The following is a 17,982-nucleotide window of genomic DNA, read 5'->3' as shown; positions in this document are numbered from 1 at the left end:
TGCAACTTCCATTTTTATTTTTATTCCGCTTCCATTTTTATTCAATTTCCTTTTCTATTCAATTTCCATTTTTATTTAATTTCCAAATAGATAGTTAAGGCATAGTGGTTTCTTGAATGAACTTCCGTTTTTAATTTTATGCAACTTCCGTTTGTATTTTGATTCCACTTCCATTTTTATTCAATTTCCTTTTCTATTCAATTTCATTTCTTATTTAATTTTCAAATATATCGTTAAGGTGTAGTGGTTTCTTGAATGAACTTTCATTTTTAATTTTATGCAACTTCCATTTTTAATTTTATTCAACTTCGATTTTTATTCACTTTTCTTTTCTATTCAATTTCCTTTTTTTTTATTTAGTTTCCAAATAGATCGTTAAGGTATAGTGGTTTGTTGAATAGGCTTCCATTTATAATTTTATGCAACTTCTATTTTTGTTTTTATTCAATTTCCTTTTCTATTCATTTTCCTTTTTTATTTAATTTCCAAATAGATCGTTATGATATTGTGGTTTCTTGAATGAACTTGTATTTTTAATTTTATGCAACTTCCATTTTTAGTTTTATTCCACTCCCATTTTTATTCAATTTGCTTTTCTATTCAACTTCCATTTTTTATTTAATTTCCAAATAGATCGTTAAGGTATGGTGGTTTCTTGAATAGACTTCCATTTTTAATTTTATTCCCCTTCTATTTTTTTTATTTATTCAACTTCCATTTTTATTCAATTTCCTTTTCTATTCATTTTCCTTTTTTATTTCATTTCCAAATAGATCGTTATGGTATAGTGGTATGTCGAAAGAACTTCCATTTTTAATTTTATGCAACTTCCATTTTGATTTTTATTCCACTTCCATTTTTATTCAATTTCCTTTTCTATTCAATTTCATTTTTTTATTTAATTTCCAAATAGATCGTTAAGGTATAGTGGTTTCTCTAATGAACTTCCATGTTTAATTTTATGCAGTTTCCATTTCAATTTTTATTCAATTTCTATTTTTATTCAATTCCCATCTCTATTCAATTTTTTTTTTTAATTTCCAAATAGATCGTTAAGGTGTAGTGGTTTCTTCAATGAACTTCCACATTTAATTTTATGCAGTTTCCATTTCTATTTTTATTCAATTTCCATCTCCATTCAATTTGCATTTTTGTTTAATTTCCAAATAGATCGTTAAGGTGTAGTGGTTTCTTGAATGAACTTCCATTCTTAGTTTTATGCAACTTCCATTTTTTATTTTTATTCAACTTCCATTTATATTCAATTTCCTTTTCTATTCACTTTCCATTTTTATTTAATTTCCAAATAGATCGTTATGGTATAGTGGTTTCTTGAATGAACTTCCATTTTTAATTTTATGCAACTTCCATTGGTATTTTTATTCCACTTCCATTTTTATTCAATTTCCTTTTCTATTCAATTTCATTTCTTATTTAATTTCCAAATAGATCGTTAAGGTATAGTGGTTTCTCGAATGAACTTTCATTTTTAATTTATGCAACTTCTATTTTTATTTTTATTCAACTTCGATTTTTATTCACTTTTCTTTTCTATTCAATTTCCTTTTTTTTATTTTGTTTCCAAATAGATCGTTAAGGTATAGTGGTTTGTTGAATAGGCTTCCATTTTTAATTTTATGCAATTTCTATTTTTGTAACGCCCTCAAAATAATAGCTTTAAACCCATTAAATAAGACATGCATTGATATTCAAAAGCTCCACATTCTTTCAATTAACAGCGTTTCATTACAAAAAGTATTACATGTAATACATCAAGTAAAACAACAAAAAAGTCCGCCTCTGGCCTCCCAAGCTACGTCCTTGGAGGTGGCATGCTACCTGTACCTGAAAATGATATTCCCATATAGGGTGAGCCACAGCCCAGTAGAAATACACTAAACCAACCATGAACAATGACTAAAAGATTAGCAACCGATAGACGGTCAACACTGACACTTCCATTTACATCTCCCTACGTTTCCATGACAGCCAAGTCTATGTTACAATTCACTTTTCGTTTTTGTTCAACTTTGAGTTTGAAAACAAGGCTCAGTACTCTGGCCAGAACATTTGATGAGATTATAGTTCATCACTAGAACACTTTCGAAATCCAAGGTGGATACACATTATTTTGTTGTATCAATAACACATAAACTACTCCCATGCTTCGCAAACAATGATGATATACATTTTAGTGCTATATCAAATCAAACAAACTTTTCAATAGATAAGCATATGAGCTATATCACTACTACAACAGATAAGCATATGAGCTGTATCAACACTTCAACCGATAAGCATATGAGCTATATCAACATTCCAACAACCGGTTTAGAGGTACATCCCCCATCTTCCCCTAAACCATTAACCGGTTTAGAGGTACATCCCCCATCTTCCCCTAAACCGTGGAGTACATCCCCTATCTCCTCCCATACACAAGTAATGCATATAAACACAGAATCACATATGCAATCAATCAATACATAAAATTAATGTATTCTATCAACCGACATGCTCTATGACACATCCAATTGATTAGTTTTAGTTTGCCTATTCATCAAGCATTGTCTACAACAATCAACACTACCTTCCACCGGTAGCCCAAAGCAATTATTTCTAAGCAGGAAATAAATGCACAATGGATATTCAATCGACATTTCAATTCGGTGAGTGATAAATAATTCAACTACACCCTTTTACCCCATGCACTCCCAATCTCAGCAATTCCATTTCATTTCCTCATTTCCCACAATTAATTATCTCAATTAATTAAACAATGTAATTAGGTCATTTTCCATAATTACCATTACCACCCTTAGGTCCCATTTTCATCAATGATTCAACATTTATTCCATTTCTCTATACCAAACATGCATCTAGGTTTATTACAAATAAAATCCCAACTTTTGTAAAATAACACAAATGGCCCAAACTTTCACAAAATTACCAAACCAACCCCAACATCTCAAATTACCAAAATTTAAAGACAAAATCCATAGAGAGGAGTAGGATATCCCTACCTCAAATTCAGAGCTCCAAGGGAGAAGATGAGTAAAACTTAGAAGTGCTCCAAATCCCAAATTTCTCAGATCTCAACAAAGCCCTCGACGATCAACACACTTCTTACAAAGGCCCAAGGTGAGGAAAACACTCTAGGTAGATCAATCCTAAGAGAGAAGTTCGGTTTTAGAGTGAGGTGCTCTCCAATGGAGGTTTTGAAAAAGTAAGAGAGAGAAAGGAAATCAAAAAGTGATCAAAAAGGTGGTTTCACGAACTGATATAAAAGCAGGTCCGCTCGAGCGTACAACACCCCGCTCGAGCGTACAGACACAAGTTCACGCTCGAGCGTCCAAAGATCCGCTCGAGCGCCGGGTGCACTCTCCCAGAATTTTCTGCAGACGACCAAAATGCTGAGAGAAGGAAATTCACGCTCGAGCGTCCAAACTGCCGCTCGAGCGTAAAGGCAGCAACAAAAGCTCGCTCGAGCACAAAACCGCCGCTCGAGCGGAGAGACCAAAACCTGGGCAAAATTTCAAAGCTTTAAAACACAACCAACTAATTCCCAACTTGCCCAACACAACCCAAAACTCTAAAACAAAGAGTAAGGGATAGAAATGAGGATAAGACAACAACGAATCTACGAAACTGAGTCCAAATTATAGTTATACAACAACAGGGAATACCGGGATCGCTATAACCTCCCCTCCTTAAAGAATTTCGTCCTCGAAATTAAAGATACATCAAAACACAAGGCCAAATGATCATAGAGCATTCAACAACCGAACCCCAAGGAAAGAAATTACTTTCAAAACAAGCCTCCGACTCACTCTACCAAGGGAAAGACCAACCAAGGGAACACATTCTAAATAACACCACCTTAGGTGCGCAAGTCTCAACAAACCAAACCTCCCCCGAAACAATTCACCAAAAACGGACTAGTGCTCCAAGCTTAGTCACTACTCAACGACACGACTAAAACAAATCTTAAAGTAGATAATAAGAAAACATTTTCTTATTCAAGAGGCATTTCTCAAAGATGTTTAAATTTTCAACGTTAACGTTCCAGGATAAATCTTGCATTTTCCATACGAAAACTCAAAAGCTTTGTAAACATTTTTCACAAATACGTTGTTACCCAAAACGCAGAGTTATCCACAGTTTATTTGCCCAAAAGAGTAATCTGGAATTCTTAAAAAGAAAATCCTTGAATTAAATCAACTTTTCAACAACACATTTAGATGACCCCAAACACTAGGAAAATTTTGTTTTCCATTTCTTTCCAAATTAACACTATCAACAACCATCACTCACGTAGTGATGACACAACCAACACGGAACACAACATTTCTATAATGATAATTAATAGAAATAACAACCGTACTATCAACACATAAGGTATAAGAAATTCATGGTTTTGCAATTTTATCCCACCTCCCTTTACTTAACCACTTTATAATCATAAACACGGCTCAGAAACACACAAATGATACACATTATAGTGCTGTATCAACATCAAACTAGACACCATACATTCATAATGTATAAAAAGCCAATCATTCACAATGATCAATCAATACATATATTAGATGTATTATTCCAACCGTCAGACTCAACGACAAAACATGTTCGATTAATTTCAGTTTTCCTTAATCAACATACGGAGTCTACAACGAACGAGACTAAACTCAAGGTGACCAATGCCACCCCAACACCCGATACCGACAAGCTGACTAGTCAACTCAATAAACTCTACACTCAGTAATCCACACACTGATGTGCTACTCAGACCACTAACCCCAACCACAGAGTTCTCTACACGAACCACAAATTTTGGAATCTCATCGGATTTCCTAAAATTTAACCGCCTCAACATCGCGTCTAAGGGAATCACCATCCCCCGCCATGGTTATCTAGCAAGCCTGCTCACTTCCTTGACCGAAGACCGACATGGTCAACCTCAATCACAACATCCCGAATACGAAGGACTACTTTGACCCACGCTATACTCATTACTTTAGAACACGAATTGCTCTTAATTCAAAGAATGCTGGCAGCATCCACTCATAACCCACCCCAACAATGGATAACCAATCACAATATGAACACTACCCCTATACAACCAAGGGGGTCACCACGGACTCACTATCTAGCAAGGCCCAACACACGAACCAGCATACAGGTACCATTCCCACTAACTCGAGATACAAATCTCACGTTCCCTCGAACATTCTCATATAGTCTTGCCAACACCGCGCAACTCTCGAAACCATCCCATCTAACACATTCAACCGTACTAGGCAAAACCTCCTTATTTTGCAAGCCCTCTTACTCCTACACCGAATCCTCCAATAACTCATAAGGTCCACTCGTTACTCTATATCTTACTTGTCACTCATCTCGAGAGTACCATCAAGAGGCCCGGCCTCCGTGCTAAACCACTAGTCCACACTACCGCTAGGCAACCATCATGAACCAAACCCCGACACCGTCACAAGTCGCCGATAGGGCTTCCAAAGATTCGCTCTTCTAACTTTCCAGAGGGGTAAAAGTCCTCGCCTCCCTCGTCATTAACCCACATCTTCATTCGCAAACACCATACCACTGTGACTCCACCCACGGGTCACACTCTAACCATGGGCTATATACCCAATTAACGCTTTTGATAATATCCTCTGACTTGACCAGTGCTAAGGTACGAACTTATCACATTCAATCCAAATAAAGAAATTTGAAAACTTAGGGAGACATCCATTATACTACAGCCCGAGGTATAGTACCAGCTACTCACAACACATCGCTCCCGATACAACAATCACAACCTTATATAGGGACTGACATCCCTTCACTTGAAACGGCCAATCAGTACACCTGCAATCTTGACAAAATTATGTGCCATGCCCCCGTAGGACACCATATTAAATACGTGTTACTTCTAGTATTAATCGTACACTTCACATCCTCTCAAGTTCACTCGACAGTAGATCAAAAGCTATACCACGCACAAAACTTTAAATGGGTCGTACCCATGTAATTCCACACACTCGGCAAGTAAAACAGTTCTCGCTCCAATATTACCTTGGCTAGGACACGTACCCCTCGGTGGTTCTTCCAAATTTTGAAAACATGGCTCTCTAGCCCTCATCCTCCCCAAATCAAATCACAAGCATAAATTTTTTTTTATAGCAACTTTATACATTAATAAAATTTTAGAGCTACGACATGCTCCAATTCACCCACTCTAGGGAAATTAACAAACAAAGCATATATGTATATATATATAGATAAACAATCAGTTTAGATGTTTCAACCTTCCCAAAACACATTGGTTACACAACGGAACCCAATGATCACAAAACAATAATCCACTGATTACAAAACGGATTAGTCAAAACAAAACCATCCCATCAGTATTACTACTACTACCGTCCCTTGTTGGACCGCCGAAGTTGGTCATCCCCGAACATAAGGCAACCTACGAGCTTACAAGTCACGGACAAGAACCACTGGTATGCCCCCTCTGCCCACACCTGGAACAACTACAAACTTCCCTAGCTGGGGCTTGGGAACTCGACTCTACTGAGGCCCTCGGAATCTGGCCTGCTAGTCCCCCAAAACGATACTGTTCCTGCCCAGTCGAAAGAAACTGAGCCTGGCTAGGTTGCAAAACCCCTAAAGAAGCTCCCGACTGAGTACAAAAACGTCGAATATGACCCGGCTGATTACACACCCAACAGGTAGGCGGTGCCTGAGCACGAGATTGGTTCAGAATCTGGGCTGATGAAGACCCCAACAACTGCCTCCCCACTGAGCATTTAATCGGTCCAAAACCCGGCTGGTTGGATGATCCTGGTGGTACAACTACTGGTTGAACTGCTAACCCCACCCCTTTCTTCTGTGGGCAAACCGAAACCCTGTGGCCCAGCAGACCACATCTGAAACAAATGATGCCCCTCTGCTTATTTTCCCCCGAACCCAAATCTGACACTGGAAGGGCAGTTCTAGCCTGTCCTTCCTGTTGCGAGTTTAAAACCCTCTGCCTCTTAAAAGGCCTACCAACACCCTGAGTCACAGGAGTCGCTGAGATGGCTTCCTCCCCACTCTGCCCCATTGCTAGCACTGCAGCCTCTACATGGGCGGCCGCCTCAACAAGCGCCCTATATCTTTTATGCCAAGACCCCGCTATCCTTACACGGATGTCGTCACGCAGCTTACTCTCAAACTCGAAACAACGTAAGTACTCCGTCTCCACCAATTCTGGAGCAAACCTCGACAGATTAGCAAACCATCTTTCGAACCGCACCAAAGGTGTAGTACCTTGGCGTAATTCCACAAATTGTTTCCGCAGCTCTTCCTGAGCGGAAGGAGGGAAATCGCAACTTCCTCGCCTAGGCATCCTAGTAAAAGTAACGGAGACACGTTAGCACACTCATACATGTGCCGAAGCTAAACACTTACATCCTAACACATGGATAACTGTAATTCACTCCACATAAGCACATAAACATGTAAGCACTTACGAATTTCATTTCCAGATAATGATAGTCCCGAGGCGTTACTAGAGTTCCGATCAGAAACAGCATTGATCAAGTGCCTTTCCAACAGGACTCCCAGAAACCCAAGGATCCAATCAACATCCAAGAAACTACATTCCATACCCAAATAGTCACATAAACATGTTATCACAAAAGTACATAACATTACGTCTAAGTCTCTAACAAGCGAGAGAAACCCATTGTGATACTAATCACTTCCCACGTACCCAAAGTATTCGAACCCGGTACGCTCTGATACCAAGTTGTAACGCCCTCAAAATAATAGCTTTAAACCCATTAAATAAGACATGCATTGATATTCAAAAGCTCCACATTCTTTCAATTAACAGCGTTTCATTACAAAAAGTATTACATGTAATACATCAAGTAAAACAACAAAAAAGTCCGCCTCTGGCCTCCCAAGCTACGTCCTTGGAGGTGGCATGCTACCTGTACCTGAAAATGATATTCCCATATAGGGTGAGCCACAGCCCAGTAGAAATACACTAAACCAACCATGAACAATGACTAAAAGATTAGCAACCGATAGACGGTCAACACTGACACTTCCATTTACATCTCCCTACGTTTCCATGACAGCCAAGTCTATGTTACAATTCACTTTTCGTTTTTGTTCAACTTTGAGTTTGAAAACAAGGCTCAGTACTCTGGCCAGAACATTTGATGAGATTATAGTTCATCACTAGAACACTTTCGAAATCCAAGGTGGATACACATTATTTTGTTGTATCAATAACACATAAACTACTCCCATGCTTCGCAAACAATGATGATATACATTTTAGTGCTATATCAAATCAAACAAACTTTTCAATAGATAAGCATATGAGCTATATCACTACTACAACAGATAAGCATATGAGCTGTATCAACACTTCAACCGATAAGCATATGAGCTATATCAACATTCCAACAACCGGTTTAGAGGTACATCCCCCATCTTCCCCTAAACCATTAACCGGTTTAGAGGTACATCCCCCATCTTCCCCTAAACCGTGGAGTACATCCCCTATCTCCTCCCATACACAAGTAATGCATATAAACACAGAATCACATATGCAATCAATCAATACATAAAATTAATGTATTCTATCAACCGACATGCTCTATGACACATCCAATTGATTAGTTTTAGTTTGCCTATTCATCAAGCATTGTCTACAACAATCAACACTACCTTCCACCGGTAGCCCAAAGCAATTATTTCTAAGCAGGAAATAAATGCACAATGGATATTCAATCGACATTTCAATTCGGTGAGTGATAAATAATTCAACTACACCCTTTTACCCCATGCACTCCCAATCTCAGCAATTCCATTTCATTTCCTCATTTCCCACAATTAATTATCTCAATTAATTAAACAATGTAATTAGGTCATTTTCCATAATTACCATTACCACCCTTAGGTCCCATTTTCATCAATGATTCAACATTTATTCCATTTCTCTATACCAAACATGCATCTAGGTTTATTACAAATAAAATCCCAACTTTTGTAAAATAACACAAATGGCCCAAACTTTCACAAAATTACCAAACCAACCCCAACATCTCAAATTACCAAAATTTAAAGACAAAATCCATAGAGAGGAGTAGGATATCCCTACCTCAAATTCAGAGCTCCAAGGGAGAAGATGAGTAAAACTCAGAAGTGCTCCAAATCCCAAATTTCTCAGATCTCAACAAAGCCCTCGACGATCAACACACTTCTTACAAAGGCCCAAGGTGAGGAAAACACTCTAGGTAGATCAATCCTAAGAGAGAAGTTCGGTTTTAGAGTGAGGTGCTCTCCAATGGAGGTTTTGAAAAAGTAAGAGAGAGAAAGGAAATCAAAAAGTGATCAAAAAGGTGGTTTCACGAACTGATATAAAAGCAGGTCCGCTCGAGCGTACAACACCCCGCTCGAGCGTACAGACACAAGTTCACGCTCGAGCGTCCAAAGATCCGCTCGAGCGCCGGGTGCACTCTCCCAGAATTTTCTGCAGACGACCAAAATGCTGAGAGAAGGAAATTCACGCTCGAGCGTCCAAACTGCCGCTCGAGCGTAAAGGCAGCAACAAAAGCTCGCTCGAGCACAAAACCGCCGCTCGAGCGGAGAGACCAAAACCTGGGCAAAATTTCAAAGCTTTAAAACACAACCAACTAATTCCCAACTTGCCCAACACAACCCAAAACTCTAAAACAAAGAGTAAGGGATAGAAATGAGGATAAGACAACAACGAATCTACGAAACTGAGTCCAAATTATAGTTATACAACAACAGGGAATACCGGGATCGCTATAATTTTTGTTTTTGTTCAATTTCCTTTTCTATTCATTTTCCTTTTTATTTAATTTCCAAATAGATCGTTATCGTATTGTGGTTTCTTGAATGAACTTCCATTTTTAATTTTATCCAACTTCCATTTTTATTTTTATTCCACTTCCATTTTTATTCAATTTCCTTCTCTATTCAATTTCCTTTTTTTATTTAATTTGCAAATAGATCGTTAAGGTATAGTGGTTTCTTGAATAGATTTCCATTTTTAATTTTATTCAACTTCTATTTTTATTTTTACTCAACTTCCATTTTTATTCAATTTCATTTGCTATTCATTTTTCTTTTTTATTTCATTTCCAAATAGATCGTTATGGTATAGTGGTATGTTGAAAGAACCTCCATTTTTAATTTTATGCAACTTCCATTTTGATTTTTATTCCACTTCTATTTTTATTCAATTTCCTTTTCTATTCAATTTCATTTTTTTATTTAATTTCCAACTTCCATGTTTAATTTTATGCAGTTTCCATTTCTATTTTTATTCAACTTCTATTTTTATTCAATTTCCATCTGCATTCAATTTCTTGTTTTATTTAATTTCCAAATAGATTGTTAAGGTGTAGTGGTTTCTTGAATGAACTTCCACGTTTAATTTTATGCAGTTCGCATTTCTATTTTTATTCAATTTCCTTTTCTTTTCAATTTCTTTTTTTATTTAATTTCCAAATAGATCGTTAAGGTATAGTGGTTATTTGAATGAACTTCCATGTTTAATTTTTTGCAGTTTCTTTTTCTAGTTTTATTCTATTTCCATCTCCATTCAATTTACATTTTTATTTAATTTCCAAATAGATCATTAAGGTGTAGTGGTTTCTTGAATGAACTTCCATTCTTAATTTTATGCAACTTCCATTTTTATTTTTATTCCACTCCCATTTTTATTCAATTTCCTTTTCTATTCAATTTCCATTTTTATTTAATTTCCAAATAAATCGTTAATGTACAGTGGTTTGTTGAATGAACTTCCATTTTTAATTTTCAGCAACTTCCATTTTTATTCAATTTCCTTTTCTATTCAATTTCGTTTCTTATTTAATTTCCAAATAGATCGTTAAGGTATAGTGGTTTCTTCAATGAACTTTCATTTTTAATTTTATGCAACTTACATTTTTGTTATTATTCAACTTCGATTTTTATTCACTTTTCTTTTCTATTCAATTTCCTTTTTTTATTTAGTTTCCAAATAGATCGTTAAGGTACAGTGGCTTCTTGAATAGGCTTCCATTTTTAATTTGATGCAACTTCTATTTTTGTTTTTAATCAATTTCCTTTTCTATTCATCTTCCTTTTTTATTTAATTTTCAAATAGATGGTTATGGTATTGTGGTTTCTTGAATGAACTTCCATTTTTAATTTTATGCAACTTCCATTTTTATTTTTATTCCACTTCCATTTTTATTCAATTTTCTTTTCTATTCAATTTCCTTTTTTTTATTTAATTTCCAAATAGATCGTTAAGGTATAGTGGTTTCTTGAATAGACTTCCATTTTTAATTTTATGCAACTTCTATTTTTATTTTTATTCAACTTCCATTTTTATTCAAATTCCTTTTCTATTCATTTTCCTTTTTTATTTTATTTCCAAATAGATCGTTATGGTATAGTGGTATGCTGAATGAACTTCCATTTTTACTTTTATGCAACTTCCATTCTGATTTTTATTCCACTTCCATTTTTATTCAATTTCCTTTTCTATTCAATTTCATTTTTTTATTTAATTTCCAAATAGATCATTCAGGTATAGTGGTTTCTCTAATGAACTTCCATGTTTAATTTTATGCAGTTTTCATTTCAATTTTTATTCAACTTCTATTTTTATTCAATTTCCATCTCCATTCAATTTCCTTTTTTATTTAATTTGCAAATAGATCGTTAAGGTGTAGTGGTTTCTTGAATGAACTTTTACGTTTAATTTTATGCAGTTTGCATTTTTATTTTTATTAAATTTCCTTTTATGTTCAATTTCATTTTTTATTTAATTTCCAAATAGATCGTTAAGGTATAGTGGTTATTTGATTGAATTTCTATATTTAATTTTTTGCAGTTTCCATTTATATTTTTTTTCAATTTCGATCTCCATTCAATTTGCATTTTTATTTAATTTCCAATTAGATCGTTAAGGTGTAGTGGTGTCTTGAATGAACTTCCATTCTTAATTTTATGCAACTTCCATTTTTATTTTTATTCCACTTCCATTTTTATTCAATTTCCTTTTCTATTCAATTTCCATTTTTATTTAATTTCCAAATAGATAGTTAAGGTATAGTGGTTTCTTGAATGAACGTCCGTTTTTAATTTTATGCAACTTCCATTTGTATTTTTGTTCCGCTTTCATTTTTATTCAATTTCCTTTTCTATTCAATTTCATTTCTTATTTAATTTCGAAATAGATCGTTAAGGTGTAGTGGTTTTTTGAATGAACTTTCATTTTTAATTTTATGCAACTTCCATTTTTATTTTTATTCAACTTCGATTTTTATTCACTTTTCTTTTCTATTCAATTTCCTTTTTTTTATTTAGTTTCCAAATAGAGCGTTGAGGTATAATGGTTTCTTGAATAGGCTTCCATTTTTAATTTTATGCAACTTCTATTTTTGTTTTTATTCAAATTCCTTTTCTATTCATTTTCCGTTTTTATTTAATTTCTAAATAGATCGTTATGGTATTGTGGTTTCTTGAATGAACTTCCATTTTTAATTTTATGCAACTTCCATTTTTATTTTTATTCAACTTCCATTTTTATTCAATTTTCTTTTCTATTCAATTTCCTTTTTTTATTTAATTTCCAAATAGATCGTTAAGGTATAGTGGTTTATTGAATAGACTTCCATTTTTAATTTTATGCAACTTCTAGTTTTGTTTTTATTCAACTTCCATTTTTATTCAATTTCCTTTCTATTCATTTTCCTTTTTTATTTCATTTCCAAATAGATCGTTATGGTATAGTGGTATGTTGAAAGAACTTCAATTTTTAATTTTATGCAACTTCCATTTTGATTTTTATTCCACTTCAATTCTTATTCAGTTTCCTTTTCTATTCAATTTCATTTTTTTATTTAATTTCCAAGTAGATCGTTAAGGTATAGTGGTTTCTCTAATGAACTTCAATGTTTAATTTTATGCAGTTTCCATTTCTATTTTATTCAACTTCTATTTTTACTCAATTTCCGTCCCCATTCAATTTCCTGTTTTATTTTATTTCCAAATAGATCGTTAAGGTGTAGTGGTTTCTTGAATGAACTTCCACGTTTAATTTTTTGCTGTTTGCATTTCTGTTTTTATTCGATTTCCTTTTCTTTTCAATTTCTTTTTTTATTTAATTTCCAAATAGATCGTTAAGGTATAGTGGTTATTTGAATGAACTTCCATGTTTAATTTTTTGCTGTTTCCATTTATATTTTTATTCAATTTCCATCTCCATTCAATTTGCATTTTTATTTAATTTCCAAATAGATCTGTAACGCCCTCAAAATAACAACATTAAACCCATCAGATAAGACATGCATTTACATATAAACTAACCACATTCTTTTATTCATTAGAGTTCCATTACATAAGTATTACATGTTAACATCAAAACAAAATGCCCTACGGGCTTACAGCTTTCCAAGTTAACACTTGGTTACAACAAAGAGTGCTAACTCATTTACACATTAAGCCCTTGGCTTGAAGTTACATGTAATACATCAAAAGTTATGCGACAAAAGTATGTCCGCTTCTAGCCTCCCAGCTATGTCCTTGGAGGTGGCATGTTTCCTGCACCTGAAAATGATATTCCCATATAGGGTGAGCCACAGCCCAGTAGAAATACACTAAACCAACTATGAACAATGACTAAAAGATTAGAAATTGATAGATGGTCAACACTGATACATTCACATAAATCACATATTTATGTCATACGACTTATAAGTCCAAGTTACTTCTCATTTTCCCTTTTTCAACAGATAGGCATATAAGCACTACCCACATGCTCAACAGATATGTATAACAACAATATCCACATTCTCAGATAAGCAAATAAGCTATATCCACATTCTACAACATATATGTATAACAACAATGTCCACAGATAAGCATATAAGCTATATCCACACTTCACAAAGATAAGCATATGAGCTCTATCTTCACTTTACTAGACAAGCATATGAGCTGTATCTACGGAGTTCATCCCCTATCTTCTCCCAACACTATCCGGTTTAGAGGTACATCCCCTATCTTCCCCTAAACCGCGGAGTACATCCCCCATCTCCTCCTCTACACATAACGTATACAAACACATTGGTTCTATATACAATCACACAATACATGTAGTTAATGTATTCTATCAACCGTCAAGTTCCATGACACACTTCATTGATTAGTTTCAGTTTGCCTAATCATCATGCATTGTCTACAACAATCACGACTATCCTCCACCGATAGCCCAAAGCAGTTATTTCTAAACAGAAAATAAAGGCACAATGGATATTCAATCAACATTTCATTTCCTCATTTCTCACAATTAATTATCCCAATTAATCAAACAATGTAATTAGGTCGTTATCCATAATTACCATTTCAACCCTTAGGTCACATTTTCACCAATGATTCAACATTTATTCCATTTCTCTATGCCAAACATGCATCTAGGTTTATTATGAATAAAACCCCAACTTTTGTAAAATTGCACAAAAGCCCCAAACTTTCACAAATTACCAAACCAACCCCAACGTCTCAAAATACTAAAATTTAAAGACAAAATCCATAGAGAGGAGTAGGATATCCCTACCTCAAATTCGGAGTCCCAAAGGAGAAGACGACAAAACCCAACGTGCTCCAAAACCCGAGATTTTCAGATTAAAATGAAGCCCTCGACGATCAACAACTTTTTTGTAAAGGCCAAAGGTGAGCAAATCACTCCTACTAGATCAAAACCTAGAGATAAGGTAGAGTCTAGAGTGAGAGGCTCAACAATGGTGATTTTGGAAAAGTAAGAGAGAGAAGAGAAAGTAAAAAGTGATTTGAAAAGTCACAATTTCGGGACTTAAACCCAGTCGCCTGCTCGAGCGTCCAAACTTCCGCTCGAGCGCCGGATGCACTCTCCCAGCATTTATACAGAACCAGGCCTCCGCTCGAGCTTCCAACTCTACGCTCGAGCGGCACTCAGACAACCCCGCTCGAGCGGCCAATCCCACGCTCGAGCGTACAACGCTGCACAGGAAAATACTGAATGGGTGTAATCTCCGCTCGAGCGCCAAAACCCCCGCTCGAGCGTACAGGCCAAAACCTGGGCAACTAGTTTTGGTTTCTAAACTCAACCAACCTGTAACAAACCTGCCCAACACATCCTATAACTCAATTACGAAGTAAAAAGGATGTAAACAAAATAATAAACAACTACCAACATCCACGGACACATGTCCGGATCACTGTACAACAAGGGTAAACCCGGGATCGTTATAAGATCGTTAAGGTGTAGTGGTTTCTTGAATGAACTTCCATTCTTAATTTTATGCGACTTCCATTTTTATTTTTATTCCACTTCCATTTTTATTCAATTTCCTTTTCTATTCAATTTCCATTTTTATTTAATTTCCAAATAGATAGTTAAGCTATAGTGGTTTCTTGAATGAACTTCCGTTTTTAATTTTATGCAACTTCCATTTGTATTTTTGTTCCACTTCCATTTTTATTCAATTTCCTTTTCTATTCAATTTCATTTCATATTTCATTTCCAAATAGATCGTTAAGGTGTACTGGTTTTTTGAATGAACTTTCATTTTTAATTTTATGCAACTTCCATTTTTATTTTTATTCAACTTCGATTTTTATTCACTTTTCTTTTCTATTCAATTTCCTTTTTTTTATTTAGTTTCCAAATAGAGCGTTAAGGTATAGTGGTTTCTTGAATAGGCTTCCATTTTTAATTTTATGCAACATCTATTTTTTTTTTATTCAATTTCCTTTTCTATTCACTTTCCTTTTTTATTTAATTTCCAAATAGATCGTTATGGTATTGTGGTTTCTTGAATGAACTTCCATTTTTAATTTTATGCAACTTCCATTTTTATTTTTATTCCACTTCCATATTTATTAAATTTCCTTTTCTATTCAATTTCCTTTTTTTTATTTAATTTCGAAATAGAACGTTAAGGTATAGTGGTTTCTTGAATAGACTTCCACTTTTAATTTTATGGAACTTCTATTTTTGTTTTTATTCAACTTCCATTTTTATTCAATTTCCTTTTCTATTCATTTTCCATTTTCATTTCCAAATAGATCGTTATGGTATAGTGGTATGTTGAAAGAACTTCAATTTTTAATTTTATGCGACTTCCATTTTGATTTTTATTCCACTTCCATTCTTATTCAATTTCCTTTTCTATTCAATTTCATTTTTTTATTTAATTTTCAAATAGATCGTTAAGGTATAGTGGTTTCTCTAATGAACTTCCATGTTTAATTTTATGCAGTTTCTATTTCTATTTTTATTCAACTTCTATTTTTATTCAATTTCCATCTCCATTCAATTTCCTGTTTTATTTAATTTCCAAATAGATCGTTAAGGTGTAGTGGTTTCTTAAATGAACTTCCACGTTTAATTTTATGCAGTTTGCATTTCTATTTTTATTCAATTTCCTTTACTTTTCAATTTCTTTTTTTATTTAATTTCCAAATAGATCGTTAAGGTATAGTGGTTATTTGAATGAACTTCCATGTTTAATTTTTTGCAGTTTCCATTTCCATTTTTATTCAATTTCCATCTCCATTCAATTTGCATTTTTATTTAAATTCCAAATAGATCGTTAAGGTGTAGTGGTTTCTTGAATGAACTTCCATTCTTAATTTTATGCAACTTCCATTTTTATTTTTATTCCACTTCCATTTTTATTCAATTTCCTTTTCTATTCAATTTCCATTTGTCACGCCCCACTTTTTATTACTCGAAGTCATTACCAAATTCATTAACTTAATCCAATTTCAAGGATAACATGCGGAAATAAACTCATACATTCAATCCGTAGAAGTGATTACCAATACTCTCATTCGTATGCAAAGTAAACATTACATGAACATACTTAATAAATTGCCCTTGGGCTTACAACACTGAAGGTACAAGAAGAAGGGTATAACCCTTTTACAACAATGGCATTCCGCCCACATAAGAAAGGCCCCGTGGCCAACTGATAAGTAGAACCAAATCTTGCAACTCAACCTGCTTAATACCTGAAAAAGATTCAACAACGTGGGATGAACATATAGTCCAGTAGGGAACTCAACATGATCCTCAACAATAACAACTTACAGATAGCTATGATCATGAACACTCATTCTCGTACTAGAATAGTAATGTGGCAGTTTATACAAAATATATATATATATATATATATAAACTTTTCTTGAAAACAACCGTTTCATTCAATGCTATAAGCGATTCATCTTTCCTTATTCCTTTCATTTATTTCCCTTCCCATTCTTTCATAACATTAACAATACCTTAGGAATTTAATTCACTAAGCCCACTACTCTCTTCCATTCTCCCAACATACACAAATACCCCTTCTCAAAATTTATAATTTCTTTAAAGAAAATCCGTTTTCCTTCACACTTTCCAAAATACAAAGATGACATTATGGCTTCTTCCCGATACAATCAAATCTATACATGCACTGTTATAAAAGAAGATAACAACTCACCGACATGCATAAGATAAACCAATGAGGCAACTCAGCCTGCCAAAACCATAATCAACACAATCCATGATATTCCCAAACACACTGAAATATCAACAACAAACTTTGCTCTACTAGCTATGCGCATAGTAAGCCAAGGATACACCTCTCACAACAACATACCAGTTTACCAGGCGCTAGCTGGAAGGGTGTGGTACCTTATATTCTCAGCGCATACAGTTCTCCAGGCGCTAGCTGGAAGGTAATGGTACCTCTGATTATCAACGCAGGGTGTAACACCACCAATCGAAATGCAACAGGGCATAACCAACATGTACAACATATATACATAAACCATCCAGATACAAACAATGTGTTAAAGTGTATGAACACATAGGTCTGTGGAGTCCATCCCCTATCTTCTCACACACACTGGAGTACAACCCCTCTC

The sequence above is a fragment of the Camellia sinensis genome, unplaced genomic scaffold, assembly GCF_055761805.1.
Source record: "Camellia sinensis isolate YWXY unplaced genomic scaffold, ASM5576180v1 Unanchor2, whole genome shotgun sequence".
In the NCBI taxonomy this organism is placed as follows: domain Eukaryota; kingdom Viridiplantae; phylum Streptophyta; class Magnoliopsida; order Ericales; family Theaceae; genus Camellia; species Camellia sinensis.
Note: the sequence above shows the minus strand (reverse complement) of the source record.